Here is a 23,662-nt window from a genome sequence, read left to right on the forward strand (position 1 = left end):
TAAGCCTACTTCTGCCATTTCTTTTGATACATTTGGTAGAGTTGATGTGGACATTTTAAGGAATAGGGAAATATATTGAAGAGGAAAGGGATAAAATAAAAATCAGTTAACTTATGACCTTGGCAAAATAGCCACTTTAAAGGAGGCAGCATCTTTCTGTTGTCAAGTTGCTACAAAATCATCTCTATGACCTTAGCACGAGCATGTTATCTCCAATAACATCTCTGCTCACTGGGCCTGGGGTGGGCATCCCCCTCCCATCTCCCCAGCTCCAGCCACCATTCAAGTTTATTCTTTGGGATTCTGTTTATTCAACGAATATTTGAATGCTTACTAGGTGCTAGGTATTGAGACAGGCACTGAGAGTGTGAAAGTTGTCAGAATCAAAATGGAGTAATTTGTGTTAAAAACTCTGACAAATAGAGGTGGGGAAAGCCATGAAGGGAGAGTTCCCAGGCTTGTATGCTTGATACCCAGAACTATCCCCAAAGACTGCAGAAACCACAACCTTGCACAAAAAAATACTTCTGCAAGGGCGTCTACCCAGCAACTGCCTGTCCAACCTCAAACTGGCGCCACCTTTGTTATTGATCCTTGAAGCCAAGGATAATTATCTCAGAAACAATTAATGTAATTCTCTTCACTTTTCCCTTAAAAGCCTTTACCTCCCTGAATACACATATAGGTGACTATGGCACACATAGTCCCATTGGAATGCCCTGTCCACGAATAAATATCATTTTCTTTTAGAGAGCCTCTCTCTGTTTGTTATTTAGGTTGGCAGAAGATTAAACATATACATGATCTTTGACTTATGGAGCCTACAATCCAGCTAAAAGACAGAAATTAATCAGAAAAATCACAAAAAATAAACATAATTTCAACGGTGATAGGTGCTACCAAAACAAACAACTCCTCCTCACCACTCTAAAAAAACACACAACTTAGTTTCAACCAGAGCAATGATAGGCTGAGTTGACCTGATTGTGAACATCAAGGAGGACTTCCCTGAGGAACAGATGACTGAAGGAGCTCTGAGGGAAGTCTGCATTAACTAAATGGAGAGAAAGAAACAGCATATTCCAGCAGAGAGTGGGAAACGTCTGTCCAAGTGCCTCATGCCAGGAAGGAACAAAGTCCTGGAAGCAGATCAATGTGGAGAAAGGGAAAGGAAGAAGGGGCAAGTTGACACAGGATGAAGCTGGTTGGATGTCAGACCACATGGAACGTTGAAAACCATGTAAATAGTTTAGTCTTTATGCTAAGAGCAATGGGAGACTGTGGAGGATGTTCATGATCAGATTTGGGTTTTAAAAAAATCACTCTGGGCCAGGTATGGTGGCTTATTATCTGTAATCCCAGCATCTTGGGAGGCTGACGTGGGCTGACAGCTTGAGCCCTGGAGTTTGAGACCAGCCTAAGCAACATGGTGAAACCCCATCTCTAGCAAAAAATGCAAAAATAAGCTGGGCATGGTGGTGTGTGCCTGTAGTCTCAGATACTCGGGAGGCTGAGGCATGAGTATTGCTTGAGCCTAGGAGTTTGAGGCTGCAGTGAGCCATGATTCTGCCTGCCACTTCACTCCAGCTTGGGAGGTGGAGTGAGACCCAGCTTCAAAAAAAAAAAAAAACAAAAAACAACAAAAAACTCTGGCTTCAGAGTGGAGAAGGGATTATAGTAAGAGCAATGGTGGCTCCTGGTCTGTTGTAATTTTCCAGGCAAGAAATGATGGTGGTTTATACTACAGTGGTGATGTTAGTGGATATGGAGATGGGAAATGAGGAGGAATTCACAAAGGTTTTCTGGGTTACTCAATAAAAAAGGAAACATACCACAAAGCATAACATATAAAACTTTTTCTGCCAACATATTTGTTGGAGATTTGGAGGAAAAGATGGTGAATGCTGGGGCTTGGATCACTCAAATTCTAACCCAATTTCCTTCTAATGTGCTTTTCTATAGTGGAGAGGCCAGAGAGAGAAAATTGCATTGCAAATCCCCTGCAGTTAGATTTGCAGATGTGGTTTAGAAGGTATTAACCCAATGCACTTACGTAAGACATGAATTCGGGAAAGAGGTAATAAGGGAAGAAGCAGGATTCAAGGCATACTTTTTGCTGGTGTGGCTTGTAACAGAAGGAGTAGGGTTCTGGCAATTCTGCCAAATCTTTCCGATTTGATAGGCGGCCTCCTAATGGTGGCAGGAGCTATGGCAATTGGCAGCCCAGTTTGGCAGTGCCTGGCACATAAATGCTTAAAACTCATGGGCTACTATTATTACACTTAGGATATACAGCAGATAATAATATAGGATGTCTATGTGCTACAGAGACAGAAACTAAAGGATAATTAAATGCTCACCCCAACTTCTGAGGTAGTTCAGTCCTGAAGGGAATATTGTTTCATGGTTTAATAAAGTGTATGACATTGGTGTCCCTAAGCCCGTGTTATATTCCTTTTTATAAGTAGCCTACGCGCCACAGTATAACATGCTAAAAAACCTGATTATGTCAAATGCTTGGAAGAAAGCCAGTCTGTTGAAACTAAAGGAGGGCTGGGGGCAGTAGCTCATGCCTGTAATCCCAGCACTTTGGGAAGGCAAGGCGGGCAGATTGCTTGAGCCATGGAGTTTGAGACTAGCCTGGGCAACATGGCGAAACCCCATCTCCACAAAAAATACAAAAGTTAGCCAGGTGTGGTTAGTGGTGGTGTGTGCCCATAGTGCCAGCTACTAGGGAGGCTGAGGCATGAGAATCACTTGAACCCAGGAGTCAGAGGTTGCGGCAAACTGAGATCACACTGTGGCAGGCCAGGTCTCACTCATGCAGGCCTCCATAACAACTGTGTCAGTACCGACTGAGTGGATAAGTTCAATATTAAAAGCCAGTGTAAGAAAAGCCCACCAGGAGTTTTGCCTAGGCCTTTCTTCGGTCTTCAAGCATGACAAAATAATGAAGGAATTCTTAACAGCACTCATTTAGGATTAAACAAGTTTTATTGTGGGTCTGAAGAAACACCCCAGGCTTCCACAAACAAGCTTATTGTGGGGGTTGGAAGGAACTCACCAAACCTCCATGATTTAGCAGGAGACAAGATAAGGGTAATCATTCCAGCACCTGGACCCATTCAGATTAAGTAAATTTACTTAGGCTCCAGAGGAAGGTCTTCAGGACTCAGACTTTAGTTATAGATTAAAAGAAGTTAATTACTTATGTCTTAGATGAATGTACACTTACATGTAGACATATAACTTAGAAAGTAGATAAGCTCTGGAAAACTTTGTAATTTGGAGTTGGTCTGGCGATGATTTCCAAGCCTTCTCCCTGTAACCAGTTGCAAAAATAAAAACTCTCTTCATCCTGAGTTCATCTGCATCTCACTACTGGGCCACAAGAAACAGCAGCCCAACACTTAGTTGGGCCTGGGAACACCACCACCACACTCCAGCCTGGGCAACAGTGACAGCTTGTCTCAAAAAAAAAAAAAAAAAAAAAAAGGAAACTAAAGGTGAGCAAGCCTCCTCTAGAATAGCCCAGAAATCCCAGAAATTGTAAACAGCTGATGAAAACCAATTTAGAATTAGAATAATCTGTGACTTTTAGTTGCACTGATCATGTTGACTTAAACTAAGCAGGAAATGTATCTGAACCAGGAAAACTAACAATGTTGCAACTTCCTCTACAAGGATAACTTTACTGTAATAAATAAGAATTTTTTTTTTTCCAAAAGTTAAAAATGTTAACAAAGACATGCAGGAAATGGCTCTAGCTCCTAATTCCCAAAATAATTTCTCTCTTCTCTGAACACATTTTTGGTACCTCTCAGGACATTTTCCATTTTTTAGCTTGTGTTGTAGTTATTTATGTCCACATCTGATCTGCCCAATATAGAAAACTATAAAAGCACTGAAGGGACACTCACTGATTCATTTTTATTCACTTTGAAGTGCTTGCTAAGAATGATCCCTTATACAAAGCAGGCAATCTAATAAAGGAATTGGTGAATTTTTGAACAATCCTTGTCAAGAATTATACTAACAGTTGTAAAAGAATGCTTACAAGGTGTTCATATGCAACTAAATACTTTGATTCATTTTTCAGATGAAAGTGAAGGAGGAAGAAGATGAGTAGGGCTGTACAGGTTGGAGAGGATGGCAACTCAGATTTAGACAAGTGTTTTTCCCACTTTCCATAGGTGGTAGATGTGGCAAAAAGATGGCCGTTTAAGAGGGTTGGAGACAGCCTCTGACCACTCATAGACTGTATGATTATGGTCAAGACACTGGGAACTTTCTGGGCCTTGCTCCACCACCCCTTCATAAAAGAAGTTGATGAAGTGATAAACAATAGTTCCCCCTCACTTGTAATTGTATCAGAAAACTGAAGCTATTAGGGATCTTGAAGTTCATCTAGCCCCAGAATGGCAATTCAGCATTATCTTAGATACTGATCTTGGCCTATCAGTGGCAGCTTCTTGCAGTGTTGAGAAGGATTCTGAGGCTCTATTTGGACTCAGCGGAAAAGGCAGCCTTGACTTAATAATGATGTCTGATACAAGGCAGGAGGAAAGTGGCAGCAAATAAGTCAAGATGTGTCATCCCCAATTTAGCCCAATGCCGTCTCTTCACAGGAAACAAATGAGACCAGAAGCTCATATTTTGAGTTTACCATGTGCCAGGCACTGTGCAAATTGCTTTTACATTCACAATTGTATTTAATCCTTAGACAACTTTAAGAAGTTAGCATTATTATCATTCCCATTTTACAGATGAGGCTTAAGGAAACAAAATTTGCCTGAGGTTCACACCTTAGAAACCCATATCCATAAGCATTTCCCTATATCGCCTCCTGTAGGCACTTACTATGTGTTATGCCAGTGGTTCTCATCCGGGGGATTTTGCTCTCCAGAGGCCTTCTGGCAAAAGTCTGGAGATTTTTTGTTGTTACAACTGGGGAGGACAGGGTGTTCCTTGAATCTAGTAGGTGGAGGCCAGAAATGCTGCTAAATGCACAAGACAGCACCCCTCCCCACCCCTTACCTCCAGCAGGAAAGAATTATCTTTACCTAAAATGTTAATAGTGCTGAGGTTGAGAACTCTGTATGCAGGAACTGTTTGCAAATGGATGATCAAACTCTTCCTGTAGTCCAGCAGGTACTTAATTATCTCCATTTTACAGACAAGGAAAGGTGATCACAGAATGAGGTAGTCATCATAAGACAGGAACTGAGGTAGTCTGATTCTAGAGGTCCTCAGTTTCCTTTACTATCAAAACATGCAAACTCAGGTAGCACCCGCTTACCTATTACCGATTTCAGAAGCTAAGACCACTGTGCCAAATGTGAAAAATTCCCACTGTGGTGGGCGTGTCTCCAAAGAGAAAAAGTATTTGTTCAACAGTTCAAAGAAGAGGGTCTCTAGGAACTCTTAATATGGAACCACTGATCTTTATTAGACATTCAAATCGTTATTTTAAAATAAGACTGAGAAGAAAGCTAATTTTAGAACATTAACAAGCTTTTTCAAGAATAATTAGCTCCGCGTGGGTTTCAACTTTTTTTTTTTTTCCTTTAGATTTTAGGAGCTGGAGAGCCTGGAAGCTTATTTAGGAGTAGAAGAGGAAATGAAACTATGAAAAGCCACAGTACAATTCCTCCTTTACTTGGGGACAAGGCACAATGTGAATAATTCTCTCATCCTGTCCAATTAACGCCTCAAGTACACACACACACACACACACACACACACACACACACACAAAGAGAGAGAATGTACACTCTATTATGATTTGATTTGGAAGACATTAATGAAAAAGCCCAGAACGGGATGCTAGTGTAAACAACAAAGCCCTATGCAAATAACTTCCTTTCCGATTGAAGGTTGGTCTCCTACAGAAAAACCAATGCTAAAGAAACAGGCGGAGAGGCTGAAGGTGGAGAGCAAAAGAAAAAGAAATAGCTTGAACGAGGGAGGGGATTGGCAGGAGGAGGGGAGAGCAAGCCTCTCTCAGAGAGGAATTATAGAAAAATGGAAGGAGGTTTGGGAAAACCCAGTCTAAGCTGCTCCGGCGGCGGGGCTGGGCGTGGGCAAGGTGCCTCCTTGGACTGTCCGCGCGCCTGCCAGACACGTCCTTCCACTACCCATCGAGCCACCTGGCACTGGTCGGGCTTTGCGAGGTTGTTTAGGAACCGCGGAGTCATTCGATTTGAAATCTTCTCCAATAAGCTTTTCCGTGTGCCGACGCAGGCGGCATGGCAGTCGGTTTTCTCGGCAGCATCTCTGGCGCCTCCCGCCCTCGCCCGCCGCCTGCCAGATCCGAAACAGACAGTCCCAGACATTTCGCGAGGGGGATGGTTCCAGAAAGCAGAGATCTGAACGTGGTGAATGAAATGTGAACAGAATAGCTCCGGAAAGAGTCTCAGAAACCTTGAATTGGGGTCAGTTTGGAGACTGGAAATGCGACGAGCGCCTCAGGTGGTGGTTGGCAGGGGGATTTAACACTGTGGAGCCCTTTGTGCCAGGCGCCGAGCCCAGCGAGCCACGCGCGGTGCCCAGCTGGGTGAGGTCGGTCAGTTGGGTCTTCAGGGAGGCTAAATACCTTGTCTTTGCTATTCCCTTCGCCTGGAACGCTCTTAGCGAGACTGGGTGTGGCAGCTCCTTTCCCATGCTCAGGAATCTGGGTAAAAGTCACCCTCGCCTAGAGGCCCCTCAGGGTGAGCGCGCCATCACGCACTAAACCACTTTCGAAAGCTGGGCTTGGCTCTCCTCTCAGTACTAACAGTTCGTCAGCCTTTTATTTTGTGCATGGATATGTATATTCTCTTCTTTATTGTCTGCCTTTCCACAAAAATGCAAGACCCGTGAGTACAGGAGCCTGGTACGCCTTTCTCACAGTTGCAAGCTCGCAACTGCTCCTGGCACATATTAGGTGCTCAGTAAATGCTCACGCCCTTCCCACCCGCCACCTGCGGCACTCGACACATTTGCAGTCTGCAAACTGACCCCAAATCATCAGCTGCTTGCATTCATGCTAGGATCAAAGAAGGCCATTGGGCTAGTGGGAAGTCAAGTCGGGTAGACTTTCCCGTCTTTCAGGGAGATTTAATAGTAACGACGGTGCTCTCCCGACCCCCTACGCCCTTGCACATAAACTGCAGAGAACAAAATCACTCCGGCACGTATCTGCACGGCTGCCTCTGGAGGTAGGGTCACGGTCTCCGAGCCCCGGGTCTCACAATGATACTGTCCTTTGTCATCTCGTGCCTAGAGTGCTGCCTCCCCACGTATTTCCTCCGTTTTCGACTACTCTGCCTCAGTCTGACTTCCTCGGGAGGTAGAGTTCTCCTAGCCTGTGCGAACGCAAGGGTCCCCTGGAGCCTTCTTCGTAAACCTGCCCCTCCCACTCTGCCTTCACTTCTTCCTCCTTCCCTGGCCAGGAAGAGCCACTCGAGGAACATTTACCGAACGCCTACAGCTAGCAGGCACCGAGCTGGACCGCCGGGAGCCTCACTCCGTGCCACGCCGCAGCACTCGCCTACCTCCGCCCTCCCAACCCGTCCGAAATCCGGGATCCCTAGTCCCCCGGCTGCGTCATGGAATCCGCGGGCTTCTTCCGAGTGCATCGCCCCACCTCCTTCCCCAAAGGCGACTTATGATTGGTGGGAACGTGCGTCACTCTGCCGCCCTCCCGCCCCCTCGGGGCCCCGCCCCCGGGCCTCGCAGGCCCCTCCCCTGCGCTCCCGCCCCTGCGCCGCTCCTCTGGCTAATCGCCGGGCGGCGCGCGCGGAGAAGTTCTGGGCAAAGTACTCAGAACTGGCCGCGTGCTGGTGGCGCCCGCCAGCCGGCCCGGGAGAAGGGACCAGAGCGCGACGCGGCCGGTGAGCAGCGCGGCTCCGGCCCCGTCTGTCCGCGAGTGGCCATCCCCGCCCCCGACTCCTGCGGCCGGTGCGAGAGCTGTCAGCTGCACGTTGCGGGGAGACCGGAGAAGCCGGGTTGCCTTCTCCCGGGTCGCCTTCTCCCGGGTCGGTGCGCTAACCCCCGAGCCCTGCACCGGGGAACTAGGGAGTGTCTCCGGCTGCACAGCGCTCAGGTGAGTGGCGGGGCGCCTGCCTAAATGGGGCCGAGGTGTCGGGGGGCCAGGCGGCGGCGCGGGCTCGGAAGGGCTGCGGTTTGGGGGGCGCCGCGGGTCTCTGCAGAACCGGGGTCTGCCCGTGTCGGCCGGGGAGGATCCGGCCCTGGGGCAGACCGAAGCCTGGGAGCCCGCCCTCGGTGCCGGCTGAAGCTCCCGGGGAGGGAGGACCCGGGTCTCACCCGCCCTAGGGCTCCGTCCCTCGAGGGACGACTCAGAGGATTGACCGCCAGGAGGAACCGAGCGCAGGGGCTGGAGCGCAGGTGCGGGAGGACGCGGCGCGCGGAGCTGTCCTGGGCAGCGGGGAGGCTCTGCGCCGAGGCTGGAGGCTCAGGAAGCCTGGTTAATTGGGCGGAGCGCGACGCTTTACCACATCCGCGGGATGGGGCGCGCCGGTGAGACTGAGACAACGCTCTCGGGGCAGGCGCTCCGCTCGCCCGCCTTCCCAACCGCGGCTTGCCCAGATCCCCCGTGCCGGGCTGGAGGCCCAGGGCACGTTCCTTTCCTTTCTAAATTTACGTATTCATCAGCTTTCTGGCCCCTTCTGGAATTTTTTTTCTTTTGACTTTCCAATTACTACTGGTCAGATCACCTTTAGGCTCACCCTAACTCTTATCTCAGTGTCTTTCACATTGGTCCTCTCCCGGAGGCCCTGCAGCAGAATCTTAGTTCAGGGTCTTAGGGACTTAATGTACTCTTTCTGAACATTGTCTGCAGTTGGGTTTTCCTATCTCTGTCTCTGTTTATTCCATGGTCAGGTAAATTCTTTAAGTACTGTCATCATAAGCCAGATACTCCCAGGCAGCCCCTTAGCACTGCCCAGCTTCCCGGGGAGCGTTCCTAGCCTCTGGAGTCGCTGATGGGCACTGTCGTAGGTCGTCCAGATACTTCTTAAGCCGGGGCGCGCCGCCCCTCCTTCGGCAACGCAACTTGCTTGCTGCCTCCTGCACACTTGTGCTTGTCCTTCTCCATCTCACAAGCCACCAGTCTCCTCAGACGGGACTCTTGGAGCTGAAGGGACTGTGAAGTTGTCGGTTTCCATGTGTCTGCGTACTGCGCAGAGGTGCTTGAGACCCTTCGGGGTTGCTCAGACCCTCAGAGTCTGAGTATTGGGATGAGGGCATTTAGAAATGTTTTAAACTACAGCTGCAAAAGAGATACTTCCACAGATAGGTGAAAGCGAAGGCCTGGTTTCTCATCATCTACACTGTACCCCGCAAGTATCATACAAGGTGAGGTTCTCCTGGCTAAAGGAGGTCAGGCAGGCCTGGGCTTGTATGCATCCAAGCTAAATGACCCTCCCGTCTAGCCAAGCCACGTCACCTGTTTGCTGTTGCTCATAGAACTTAAATTTCTCCCTGAAATTGTCTCCTTGGATTATTGTGTTCTCTCTCTTCCCTCATTAGGATGTAAGTACCAGGAACGCAGAGATCTTGTCTGTCTTGTTCATCACTTGATCCCCTGTGTCAAGAACACACAGTAGGTTTGCAATAAACATTTATAGAATGAATAAATGAAACCTTCTCTGTAAATATGAGGAATGAGGATTTCATAGCTGATTTTGATTTTCATCTTTATCCTTAATTTACTATTGGGAAAATTAACAAATAGCAATACTAGGAACTTTTGTAGATTACCTCATTAAATTTACAGAAGTCTGTTAGCTAGGTATATTTAACGAGATGGGAAATTGAGGGTCCAGCAGGTTAACCAGTGTTGCCAAGGTTATCCTGGCAGAACTAGGATTCCAGCTCATTTTTTCTCTATTGTGCTGGACCTCTTCCAATAAACTAAAATGTGGTTTCCACCATTACAGCTAATAGACATTTAGCTTTATTTGTATCAAAAGCTATGGCTTAGCCAAAAGATTTACTGTTTTCTTATTGAGATATATTTTCAGTAATCGCTAATAGTTACATCATAAGCCACATATTACCAGGCTGCTGCCATAAGCTGTAGTTTTCTTTCTTTCTCTCTTTCTTTTTTTTAAGACGGAGTCTTGCTCTGTCGCCCTGGCTAGAGTACAGTGGCATGATCTCGACTCACTGCAAGCTCCGCCTCCCGGGTTCACGCCGTTCTCTTGCCTTAGCCTCGTGAGTAGCTGGGACTACAGGCGCCCGCCACCACGCCCAGCTAGTTTTTTGTATTTTTTTTTTTTTTTTTTTGAGACGGAGTCTCGCTCTGCCGCCCAGGCTGGAGTGCAGTGGCCGGATCTCAGCTCACTGCAAGCTCCGCCTCCCGGGTTCACGCCATTCTCCTGCCTCAGCCTCCCGAGTAGCTGGGACTACAGGCGCCCGCCACCTCGCCCGGCTAGTTTTTTTTTTTTGTATTTTTAAAGTAGAAACGGGGTTTCACGGTGTCAGCCAGGATGGTCTCGATCTCCTGACCTCGTGATCCGCCCGTCTCGGCCTCCCAAAGTGCTGGGATTACAGGCTTGAGCCACCGCGCCCGGCCGTTTTTTGTATTTTTAATAGAGACAGGGTTTCACTGTGTTAGCCAGAATGGTCTCCATCTCCTGACCTCGTGATCTGCCCGCCTTGGCCTCCCAAAGTGCTGGGATTACAGGTGTGAGCTACCGTGCCCTGCCGGTAAGCTGTAATTTTCACCATCTTGCTGGGCAGTATTGTGAGGTTATCTCCATTTTTCAGGTGAAGAATTGGAAACCGAGGTTTAGGAACTTGCCTAAGGTCACCAATAAATTGCTGAGCTAGATTTTTTAATAGTCTGACTTCAATTCTTGCCCCATTATTTAATTAGATGTTAACTCATGATAGAGTCCAATGATACAAATATTAAAACCATCTGAGATTGGGCTGTAAACTTTCTGGTGCCAATATCAAGTGTCTAGTTGTACTGTTTTCAGAATCCTTGAGACTCTTACTGCCATTGATTTTTGTGGTTGCGTTTATGGTTTGTGGGCTTGGTAGATCGGGGACTTTTAATCCAGAAGGAAAGGAAATCCTCCTTTCATCTAAATCTAAAGAGATATCTGATTGGTTTTACTCACTGTGGTAAGTGAACTCTGAAGTAATGCTTTATACCTCTTAAAGAAAGTGCTGGGAAACCAGCTAGTTCCTCTGTTGTCTAATGCAGATTGGAGAGTTAGAAACTGCTACTAATTCCAAAAGCTTCTGCAGTAGGCTTTCAGTAAAACAACTACATTTCAACTCTCCACTCTTGCACTGACACTGAGGGTGAAAAGTTGGGGAGGAGTGGCATGGGTACCACCTAAAGGGCTCATGGCAAAATGGAATGGGGAAGGAATTAGTGATTCCTTCTTTCTTCTACTTTATTCCAGTTTGGGTGCTGGTGTAACATTTCCCCCGCATAAGGGTCTAGATAATGCAGTTTTATTTATAATGTAGTTCTCAGCAGTACTGTATTTTCCTATTTGTTAATTCTATTTCAAGAGTACTCCAGGAAGGGTTGGAGAACCCTGCAACCTAGAATGCCTGAGGAAGAGATTGAGGTGTAGGATACTAGGGAAGATGGAAACTGTTAGGTGGAAAAAGTCTTCCATGCATAATTGAGAGTTGTTTATGGTTCTCTGCACATTCCTTTCCTGTCTAAATTTACATATTTATCAGCTTTCTGGCCCCTTCTGGAATTTTTTTTTTTTTTTTTCCAGTTACTACGGTTCAGATCACCTTCAGGCTCACCCTAACTGTTGTCTCAGTGTCTCTCACATTGGTCCTTTCCTGGAGGCCTTGTAGCATCTTAGTTCAGGATCTTAGGGACTTGTGCATTCTGTCCTAACATTGTCTACAGGTGGGTTTTCCTACCTCTGTTTTCCTGTCTCTGTTTTCTTTTTTTTTTTTTTTTTGAGATAGAGTCTCGCTCTGTCGCCCAGGCTGGAGTGCAGTGGCCGGATCTCAGCTCACTGCAAGCTCCGCCTCCCGGGTTTACGCCATTCTCCTGCCTCAGCCTCCCGAGTAGCTGGAACTACAGGCGCCCGCCACCTCGCCCGGCTAATTTTTTGTATTTTTTTAGTAGAGACGGGGTTTCATCCTGTCTCTGTTTTCATGGTCAGGTAAATTCTTTAAGTACTGTAATTATGTTGTTAAAAATTATTGGGTGGCTTATATAGTGAATAACATTAATAACAGTAGTAACAGCTGCTGAACTTTTATGTGCTGGGTGCTGTCATACGTTCCTGTACGTGCATTATTGCATTTATTCCTCAGGGCAGCATCAAAGCAGGCATTGTTATTATACCTCCAGTCTCCAGATGAGGCTAGGAAAAGTTAAATTCACAACTGCTTTGCAACTAACATATGGTGGATCTCAGACTCAATCCCCAAGTTATTTTCTCTACTTACTTGCACATAGATTCCTTAGCCGGAAGTCACGATCCAGCAGACTGGGCTCAGCTTTGGCCTCATCCCATCATTCCCCAACCCTGTGAACTGGTAGTCTGAGTTTTATTAATCAACAAAGGATTTTGCCTTTGTCCCTGCACTCCTGTTGCCTAGAAAGCTCTCTGGTCTCTCCGTGTGAAAACCTAAGTCTTTCAAAGCTGGACTCATAAACTACTTTTGTCAGCATAATCTCTCTAAACCCAATTTCCCAGAGCATTTGTTTTTTTAAAATATGAGAAACTTCCCAGTTCAGTTTCTGATCACAAAGTATGTTGCTGGTGTCCTTCCTTCCTTCCTTCAGCACTTCTTACCTTTTATCTTCCCCTATTCCTCTCACCCTGTTGCCTCCTGTGCTAGTAATTTATTCAAACTTACTGCTTCCTTTACTAGATTTTAAATGCCTTGAAGGCAGGGTGAATGTGTGTTCCTTAGGTTTCTATTCCTCATGTCACTAAACATGGTGTCCTATCTATAGTAACTGTTCAATTGAAAAAAATATTAATTATATTTGCTTGCATTTTGTTAGAATATTCTGTGAAAAGGTAATTGGAATGTGACATTTTGTTTTCTAGTTTTCTAATTTGTTTTGATCCACAGTATTTTATGCCATCATCATTTTATGATGAAGCAATAGAATATGCCATCATCATTTTATGATGAAGTAATAGAATTTCTAGTTAAATCCATGAAAAGCACCTGTTCTGGTTGCTCTTATCTTTGGACCAAGGAGATATTGCAAGGAGATCTCAAATTCACACATATAATAATCATTGTCTGTAGAATAAATATTTTGCCTATGTTATGTACTATTTTTTCATATCTATGGTAATGCTGTTAATAAAAATGTACTAAAATTGTTATGGAATTCAAATGGAATTTTTGTGAATATTTTATGGATCAATGAATATTTCACATTTTAAAGCAGATTTGCAAGGCCCTCTCTGAATCAGCTCCTGCTTCCCTGTCTAGACTCATAGCTCACCACTCACTATTGAGACACAATTCACATATTATACAGTTCATCCGTTTAAAGGTACAACATTTAATGGATTTTAGTATATTCAGAGTTGTGCAACCATCACCATCATTTTAAAACATTTATCACCTGCTAAAAAACATTTGCACCCATTACCAGTCATTCCCCATACTGCCCGTCCATTCCCCCAGTCCCCACCCACTAATCTACTTTATGCCTGTATGGATTTGCCTATTCCGGACATTTCATATAAGGGGAGTCATATAGTATGTGGCCTTTTGTGTCTGGCTCCTTTCACCTAGTATGTTGTTTTCAAGGTTAATTTCTGTTGTAGTGTGTATCAGTACTTCATTCCTTTTGATTGCCTAGTAATACCCCATTATATGTATATACCATGGTTTTATTTATCTATTTGCTAGCTGATGGGACTGGCATTTCTAAAAAAAAAGTTTGATTCTAATGCGACCCTAATGTGTAGTCCAGAAGTTCCTTCGAGCCCTGTTCGCTATTTTATCGTGGAGCTAGAACAGAACCTGGCACAAGATAGATGCGTAATAAACATTGAAATGACTGCAGCATTTTACTAGAAGTGTAACTCCTATTATGTTGCAGTCAGCAGAACGTCTCGTCGTTAAAAAGAGGTCCCCATAGTTGATTTTTTAGATACTGATTTGAACAAACCAACTGTTAAAAAGAGTCAAGGAACTTTGAACATGGCTGCAATGCTACAGTTTTTAGGATTTGCTTTGAAATAATCTGGGGGTGAGGAGGGGGAGTACGGAGGAAGCAAGGCTGTCCGTGAGCTGATATCAGATCAGTTGAGGCTGGGTGATGAATTATCTATCTGTGGTGTCTGCTGAGCAGCCATTGGTCGCATGTGGCTATTCAGCCTTTAAAATGTGGCTAGTCCTTGCTGAGAAGTGCTGTAAGTATAACACACACACTGAATTTCAAAGACTTTGTATGAAAAATAAAGTAAAAATACCTCAATTTTTAAACATCACATGTTGAAATAATATTTTGAATATATTGTAATAATGTGTAATTAAAACTAACTTGTTTTCTTTTACTCTTGGTCTACTTAAGAAATTAAAATTACATCTATGGCTTCTATTACATTTCAGCTGGGCAGTACAATGCTATACTTTTGTATATATTTGAAATTTTTCATAATAAAAAGTTTAGAAATATCAAAGGCATCTTCTAAAAGTCTAGAGTATAATATTTTTATAAAGAATTCCTCTGGTATGAAAGGATTGGAAAATACTGATTTTTTTCAAAGATGCTTCTTTGCAGAAGCTTATAGCAGGCAGGCTATAGCCTTCCAATATCATTCCTGGACTTATTTAAGCTATGTGAACATTTAAAAATTCTTTTATAATAATAAATGGAATAGCAGTGTGACGAATTGCTTCTTTGGTTATTAATCTAAATGATTTTGTCGTGAAGTTGATGAAATATTTCCTTCATCTTGGAAAAATACAGAAGACTCAGTGGTGATTTCCTTGTTCTTAGTCACATTGTTTGTACCCCTGAAATTGAATTTTCTCTGGACTTGGTTTATAACCGCCTCTCCCTAAGTCTGTTGTTTGAGAGCTAGAATGTGGTTGTTTCTAGATGCTCCAAGGCCCCTTGAGTAAGAGTGGAATATGATTCTTAGGGAACAATAATAATCATGTGTGGGTTTAAAGCCAAGAAGCAAATTTCTTTCATAAAAATTTCTTTAGATGAAAATTATGTTGCTGTCTATATGTCTGTGTTTACTTATGAAAAAAATATCTGAGGTAATCAACCCAGTTCTCTGAGCAAGTGTGGGCTGGATGAACAATCTTAGCGGAATCCTCATCTGTGATTTCTCAGATTGCGTGAGAGTAGATCTGAGTTAAAAAATAGCTTAAATGTAAAGCAGAACAGAATCAAATTGCAATGAGCAATCCAGTGCGGGATTGGCAGAGGATCCCTGAACAGTTACTATAAATAAAGTTTGCTATTTTGTTTACCCTCTACAGTTAAAATACTAAAATCTTTATTTTTAGTATTCTGTGGGTCATATGCTTTCCTTAATATAACATTTCTCCAAACATGTATTAAAATGTAGTATTTGTAAAGATTTCCACCTCCACTTTTAAAGGTTTTCTGTCTTGATATAAAATATCGTAATGGTTACAAGAACTTTAAAATTATAGTTTACATCTTATAAAATATTTTTCCATGGCCGGGCGCGGTGGCTCAAGCCTGTAATCCCAGCACTTTGCGAGGCCGAGACGGGCGGATCACGAGGTCAGGAGATCGAGACCATCCTGGCTAACACGGTGAAACCCCATCTCTACTAAAAAATACAAAAAACTAGCCAGGCGAGGTGGCGGGCGTCTGTGTTCCCAGCTACTCGGGAGGCTGAGGCAGGAGAATGGCGTGAACCCGGAAGGCGGAGCTTGCAGTGAGCTGAGATCCGGCCACTGCACTCCAGCCTGGGCCACAGAGCCAGACTCCTTCTCAAAAAAAAAAAAAAAAAAAAAAAATTTTTCCCTCCCCAAGTAACTTGTGGTGGACAGTCATCTGAAATGTTTAGAAGCTAAAGCTAATATATACATTTTAATCTACATATATGTATACATATGTGTGTAGATATTTATGTATGTATATATTTTTTAATCTCAGCAACTTCTATTAAATTTGAAGCAGATGCCTCCCTAGAATTAAAGCATGCACTAAGATTTTTGCTCATACATTTCACAAATATTTATTAAGCACATGCCATGTGCCAGACACCAGGCTAGGTGCAGGGGATGTGGTGATGAATTGAACAGATGTGGAAACCTCCCTTCAAGGAGCTTACAGACTAGAAGGGGGTGTAGACATTAAAGAGTTCCGTCTCAAAAAAAAAAAAAAAAAAAAAAAAAAAGAGTTGCAGAGAGTTCATTAATTACAGTGGGGAGATGTGGCTTAAAGGGAGTGAGTCTGGCTTTTAATTGGGACCCTGGAGAGAAAAGTTTCATTGTTTTTGTAAGTTGTGATTCAGGCTGCTGAAGGAGGAGAAAAGAGAATGTGGCTGGGGAATCCTCAAAGGAGGATGAGAGGAGCAGAGTCCTGCCCTTTTGTGTCTGTCTGCCATTGCTAGAGGCCATGTAGAACTGAGTGGGAGGAGGCCTTAACTCCTCTTTTGAGGTTTTGAATTTCTCTCTCTGGTGCGACACACTGGTTTGTTTATTTGCTAATGGGAGTTGAATCCAAAGTTGAGTTTTTAACACCTTTGTAGCAGAAACAGAATGATACCTAACAACCTGCCCTCCAGCATAGCCCTGCATGTAGCTTAAAATAACTTGCTGGCTGGTTTCTAGTGTAGCTCAGTTGTCTGGCATCTGAGGCAAAGTGGGTTAGCGGTATGTGAAGCCTAAAAGAATACAGGGAAGCCCACTTGAGTTTTTCTCAGGTGTAGGGCTGCTTCGTGCAAATTCCTGGTGTATACAGAATTAACCGAGGTTTCCTTCAGAGCTTGTTGGAGTTATTAGGGAAGGGGAAACCATCCTTCCTTTGAAGATGGAGGTAATTATGAATAACAGTGATAACAGTGGCAGCCAGTAGCTGTTAGGCGCTCCCCATGTGCCAGGCTAAGTGCTTTACTTACACTACCTCTTTAGATCTTACAACTTGGGAGGTGGTTACTATCATTCCAATTTACCAGTGTTAAAACAGAGGCTGGGGAGCAGTCACTTGCTCTTTCATTTTTCCAACATCCCTTTACCCTTCCTGATTTCCATTCGATAAATCACTTCTTGCCTCTGGATATAGTCTGCTGGGACCAGAAGGAGGGGCCCCATTCCCCTCAGCTGTGGCCCTGTGAGCCAGGTCAGTCACATGCCTCTCTCTGGACTCTGGGTGTGGGAGGGTCATGGAGAGTCTGCTGCGAGATGTGTCATGGCCAGACCATCTGTGCATACAGCTTTGTTGTGGTGTAGCTTTCCATCCCACAGAGCTGTGCCCGGGCTTGCCTCTCCAGCCTCCTCTTAGTTCCTTGAACTGGTTTTTTTTCTAATACATGTTCTTTGGCTTCATTTACCAAATTGTTTTCTGTTGCTTCCACCCAAAGAACCCTGGCTATCCAGTCTTAAAGAGGGTGAAGTAGTTTTCCTGTGGTCATACAGAGAGCAAGCAGCAGAACTGGGGTACAGTTAGGTCATTCAGCCTCTACTGCCAAGCCCTTGACCAGAGACCTCCTCTGTGTGCTGAACAGCATTGGACTGGCAGTCTGAGGAACAGAGGATGGATGTAGTTCCTGTGATACCTGCCTCTGGGGCCTTGGGCCACTGCCTCTTTGAGCTGGACAGGGTAGATGGGATGAAATCTATACATATCTAAGTGACACCCAGTTTGAGAGGATTTTCCTGTCCATGAGACTTTTGGACACATTTTGTCCCGGTTTTCTAAAGGCTTTTACTTTGAGGTTTGAGGAACGGTCTAAGGCAGTGGTTTTCAAAGTATGACTCCAGGAGATGTATCAGTGTCACCTGGGAACTTGTTAGCAGAACTTAGGTGGGGCCCAAACCCATAGAATTGGAAACTCTGGGGGTGGAGTCCAGAAAACTGGTTTTAGCCCTTCAGGTGATTATGATGCACACTAATGTTTTAAGCCCCAGACATTTTCGTTTTATTAAAAACAATTTGTTATGTACAAGGTGCTACCTAGAAGCAGGGAGCAGGCAAAGTTAATTAACCAACAGCCCCTGACCTCAAAGAATATTCACTTCAGTTCGGGGTATATACGTTTATAGCACTCCTCCTTCTCCCTACAATTGTGTTTTTTATATTTACATATCTGTCTGTATCTCTATATATCGATCCATCTTTTCTCTACTTATATAAACAAGATACTAAAGTGCCATAGGAGCTCAGGAGGAGTTAGGGAGATACTTTTGCAGAGAAGTGAGTGTTTGAGACACGTCTTGAAGAGCACATAGAATTGAGATAAAGAAAGGGATGAAGGGGCCGAGTGCGATGGCTCATGCCTGTAATCCCAGTACTTTGAGAGGCTGAGGCAGGCAGATCACCTGAGGTCAGGAGTTTGAGACCAGCTTGCCAACATGGTGCAACCCGGTCTCCACTAAAAATACAAAAATTAGCTGGGCATGATGGTGGGCACCTGTAATCTCAGCTACTCGGGAGGCTGAGGCAGGAGGATCACTTGAACCTGGGAGGTGGAGGTTGCAGTCAGCCGAGATGGTGCCACTGCACTCCCTGGACGACAAGAGTGAGACTCCATCTCAAAAAAAAAAAGGATGAAGGGAAAGGTAGGAAGGATGTTCTAGGCAGAGGTGGTATAGGATGAGCCAAGGCATAACATTTTGAGAGTTGATGGACTATCCAGTTTGATGAAGAGAAGGACTGTGTAATGGTGAAAAGTAAGAGCATACAGAAATGGAGAGGTAGATTAGGGCCCAACTGGTGTAAGTCCTAAATCCTATAGTAAGTCCAAAGAACTGTAAACAGCGAACAAGGAGGTGACATGGTAAGAGCTATCTTAGTGGAAAGTGTTCTGGTGGTGACAGAGAAGGGCAGAGGCTGGGAGTACAGGCACAAAGTGATGAGACCTGAACTGGGATGGTCACAGTGAGAGGAGGAAAAAGACAGATAATATCAAAATACTGGAAAGTTACAATGATAGCCCCTAGAAACTAGGGGTTGGGAGTAGGGTTGAGGGAGAAAGCAAAGATGATTCCACAAGGGATAATAAGTGGTGTTGGTACAATCAGGCAAAAAATAAAATAAATTCCACATGGATCAAAACTTTAAAACAATTAGAAGTACGAAAAAATACAATACACTTTTAATAATAAGATGAAAAATCCTTTCTAGATAGGACACAAAATCCAGAAGCTATAAAATAAAAGATTGATTTATTTGATTACATATCATTTTTGCAGGGTCAGTTTTCAAAAATGATGTCAAAAGGCAATCAACACATTTAGGAAAGTAATTGCAATTCATATCACAAAGACCTACTTTTATCAGTATATAAAGAACTCCAACAAATCTGTACGAGAAAGGCCAGTTACTGTAAAGGCAAAGAGTTTGAACACATAGTTCACGAAATGGCATGCAGATGATTCTTAAACATATGAAAACTTTAACCTCACTCATAAAAAGAGAAAATGCAAATGAAAACTTCATTGAAATGCTATTTTTCACCTATCGGGTTGGCAAACATCACAAAATGTGATAATAGTGTTGGCAAAGGTTTGAAGAAACAGGTATTCTGTATACATCGTGGATGGAAATGTAAGTCGGTCCAAACTAGCGAGCCATTGGCAGTATCTGTCAAAATTGCAAATGCATGCACTCTTTGACTCAGCAATAACAGTCCTAAGAACTTTATCCTACAGATATGCAAAATTCACAAAATGATATATATGCAAAATTGTTTCTTGCAGTATTTGAATAAATACCAGATTGCAAGTAACTTAATTTTCATCAATAAGTACTGATTAAAAAATAATGGAGCTGTTAAAAATGAGGCAGCTCTACATTTTCTGATACGGAATGATATGTGAGATTTATTGTGAAGTTAAGAAAGTAAAGTATAGAATATCCATATATATATTTTATATGTGTATATACATATACACATGGACATATATTCATACATATATGCACACATAGCTAAAACTGGTGGGCTGAGGCTGGTGCTGTGGCTCACACCTGTAATCCTAGCACTTTGGGAGGCCCAGGTGGGCAAATCAGCTGAGGTCAGGAGTTCAAGACCAGCCTGGCCAACATGGTGAAACGCTGTCTCTACTAAAGATACAGAAATTAGCTGGGCGTGTTGGTATGTGCCTGTAATCCCAGTTACCCCGGAAGTGGAGGCAGGAGAATCACTGGAACCCGGGAGGCAGTGTCTGCAGTGAGCCAAGATCATGCAACTGTACTCCAGTCTGGGTGACAGAGGGAGACTCCGACTCAAAAAAAGCAAAAAACCTGGTGTGCTGAAGCCAGTATACACCGGCATGTGGGAACCAACTGTACCTGACTTCCCAAGCCCTTGGCTGATTACTTCATGTTGGTAATTTGAAGCCAGCCACAGTGGGGTATTTACACCATGTAAATACAAGAAACGCAAGACATGAGAACATTTTTGTTTTTGTTTTTCCAGAGAGCTGGTTGATAAATGTTTAATTGTACTCACTGTATATATATATAAATATAAAATATCTTTTGAAGGTTATAAAAGAGGTTGCTGTAACATCAGACTCTCCTAGGAAGGAGTAACGGAAGGCAGGATAGGTATGAAGTTGAACTTATACCTTTTGAATATTGTTCCATGTAAATGTGTTACTTACTTGGAAGTAAATGTATAAAGCAAACCAAAAAGTAACTGCAGAGTGTCAGGCCTATGTGACTGTGTTATTTCTGGTGCCATTGACTACTGCTGGGGAAAATAGAAAGATGAGTAGATCTTAGAGAAAGAGAATGCTTTTGGTTTTGAATATGCTGAGCTTTAAGTGTGTGGGTGGTATCAGTACAGACATGTCCAGCAATAGCTCAAGAGAGAGGGCAGAGCTGTTGATCAGTTCTAGGAGTCAGCAGTTTAGTTAAAATTGTGACACTTAAGGCAGCCCTTATCTGCAGAACCTTTGAGGCAGGTCCCAGGAGAGAAAGGGGGAAGCATGTGGTACCTTGGGGAAGGTAAACCAAGAGATAGGTAAGGAAAGGGTAAATAGTCACAAAGGTTGGAGGACCATAAAATAATAATGGTAGTTTCTTAAATGAAGTATTTGCTGGAAGTGAGACACTATTCTCTGTACTTTTTGAAAGAACATCATCTGATTTAATTCTCACAATCGTTCTGTGGGGTGGGTACTTTTTCCATGATAACCATTGAGTTGGGGAGGGTAATTTCAAAGAATAAACCAGGAGACATATCATGGGAAGGGTGTTAATAGAGCAGGACCTTGAAGTGTGATACAATTTCAAAAGGCAGAGAAATGGGAGAGAAGGGCATTTCAGGTAGAGGGGAGTGATGAGCAAAGGTGGAAACAGGGTTACCGCTTGCAGCTGTAGGGTAAGAATTCATGGGCACCCAAGGGTGGTACATGGCTACTTCATCCTGTGGTCATTGGAGAGCCACAGAATGTTTTGAGCAAGGTAGTATGTGTTAATCTATTCAACTGGTAGTCAAATACAAATGTTAAGTGTTGTATGAGTGGAAGATTTCTGTGTGTACATTGTGGGAAGGAGGGATGATAGGAAACATGAAAAATTACCATAAAAATTTGAGATAATGTAGATGGCCTGTGAATATAGATTTAGACTGTCTGCGAACAGGCATTGTGATGGTTCATCAGTCTGAGAACAGTCTGAGACTGAATTTGCCTGTGTGGCAGTGTATTGCTTATCTTATGTATTAGTCACTTAGGGCATGTTTTTCATATATTTTCCGGAAGACTGTGAATGGGGAATAAGCAAAGGGGTGGTAAATAAATGATTATTTGTTGACATACATTTGTATGTATGTGATTTATGTATGAATTTTGCCTGGGAAGTAATGATCAGCCTCATGAGGCACACACAAGCCCAACCTCTTTAGAGAGGCACTGTGTTTGTACTAGCAGTTCTTTTACCTTATAAACATACATATACACAAACATAGTTTAAAATTCCACCCTAATTAGGTTTTCAGCTTAGTCTTTCTCTGGGCCAATGTCTTCTTTAAGTTTGTTTTGTATGTGTGTCATTAAGGAATGATACACATAATAGGGTGTCAAAAAGGAAAGTCTTTGGCCTAAACATCGCTCAGAAAAACGATTGCCTGGCCTTCTTCATGCACACCTGCCAATGCATCATACTTCTGACTTGTAATTCCTGTTTTTCTAGTCTTTCATCCTGTGGGGCAAAATAACATTCCAGCTTGTTTGTTACTTTCAGTTCTGCATCATTTGTTCCTTGATGAAGGGCCTGGAAGCCCCGCTTGTTTGTGGCATCCAGAGGTCTTATTTTCCTGCGTGTGTCTAGTTAGGTGTAGATAGATCTTTATATTAGATGACTGCCTTTTCCGACCCACAGATAAGATGCCTTTGTCTGACGGATGCTAGGGGCCAGAAGGGCAGGATGTGGGAGTTTGGTTTCTTTTGTAAAATGTGCAGTGTGTGGTCTCCACAGGTGCTGGATTTCTCTTCGTGGTTAAGAACTTCCCAGTCTGGGGAAAATACCCATGTTGTAGGAAGTGAGATCTGTGGGTCTTGCTGTAGCTAGTTAACTCAGGCTGAGGTTATAGCAAGTCATGGACCTCCCACATCCTTTTGAACAGTACTGTTTCTCCTTCTCTTTCTCAGAGGACTTGTGTGAGACTTAGCCAGGTGTCAATGGATGTGAAGGGGGTTTGGAGGAAACAAGGGCAAGGCAACATTCTGGCTGGGCAGGGAGCCAGCTGGAGGGGTGGGGCCACATGAATGGGACACACCCTTGAGGGCAATGGTTCTGAACCTCAGCAGTGTCAGAGTGTCCTGGAGGGACTGTAAAACACTGAGTTGAGTCTGTCGCAGTGGCTTCTGCCTATAATCCCAATACTTTGGGAGGCTGAGGTGGGAGGATCGCTTGAGGTTAGGAGTTCAAAACCAGCCTGGTCAGAATAATGATAGTCTCTACAAAAACAAACAAACAAATTAATTATTTAATAAAACAAATTGCTGGTCCCCACCCCCAACATTTTCTGATTTAGTGGGTTTCTGATTTAGTGGGACCTGAGATTCTGCAATTCTAATAAGTTATTAGGAGATACTGACTCTGGTTCACGGACCCCTTAGCAAATCCAAGCATTGGTTCAGTAGGCAAAAGACCAAGTCTTAACCAGCCTGGAGTCCATTTTGATTCCGAGAAGAATGAGAGAATTCTGGTTATTAGATTGTCATAACCCCCTTATTTTATATAACACTTCCACAATTGTAAATCACTTTAATATATGTTGCTTCTCACAGCAAAATAACCTTTTGAGGTAGGCAGGGCAGGTATTAACCTTGTGGGATGACTAAGGAAAATCAGATTGAAGACAGATGACTGACTTACCCTGGGGGCAAAAATAGCTTAGCTCATACTTGTATCTAGATTTTCTTACTGTAGATTTATTGCTCCTTCTACATTGTCTTTTTTCCTTGGAAAATACTACATTTTATTCAAATGATTTTTAGACAAAACAAAATTAGGGAGATGTAGAAT

At 43.7% G+C, this 23,662-nt stretch overlaps 1 protein-coding gene across 14 annotated transcripts in view; it reads left to right on the forward strand.

The window, feature by feature from the left end:
• Positions 1-7,749: 7,749 nt before the first annotated feature.
• Positions 7,750-23,662, forward strand: part of OSBPL3 (oxysterol binding protein like 3) — a 185,644-nt gene continuing 169,731 nt past the window's right edge. For all 14 annotated transcript variants that reach the window (XR_012432594.1, XR_012432595.1, XM_065542188.2 and 11 more), the window contains exon 1: positions 7,750-8,086. The gene's annotated coding sequence lies outside the window, so the exon portion shown is untranslated. The remainder of the gene's footprint in view (positions 8,087-23,662) is intronic.

This window comes from Macaca fascicularis, chromosome 3 (genome assembly GCF_037993035.2).
Source record: "Macaca fascicularis isolate 582-1 chromosome 3, T2T-MFA8v1.1".
Taxonomy (NCBI): Eukaryota; Metazoa; Chordata; class Mammalia; order Primates; family Cercopithecidae; genus Macaca; species Macaca fascicularis.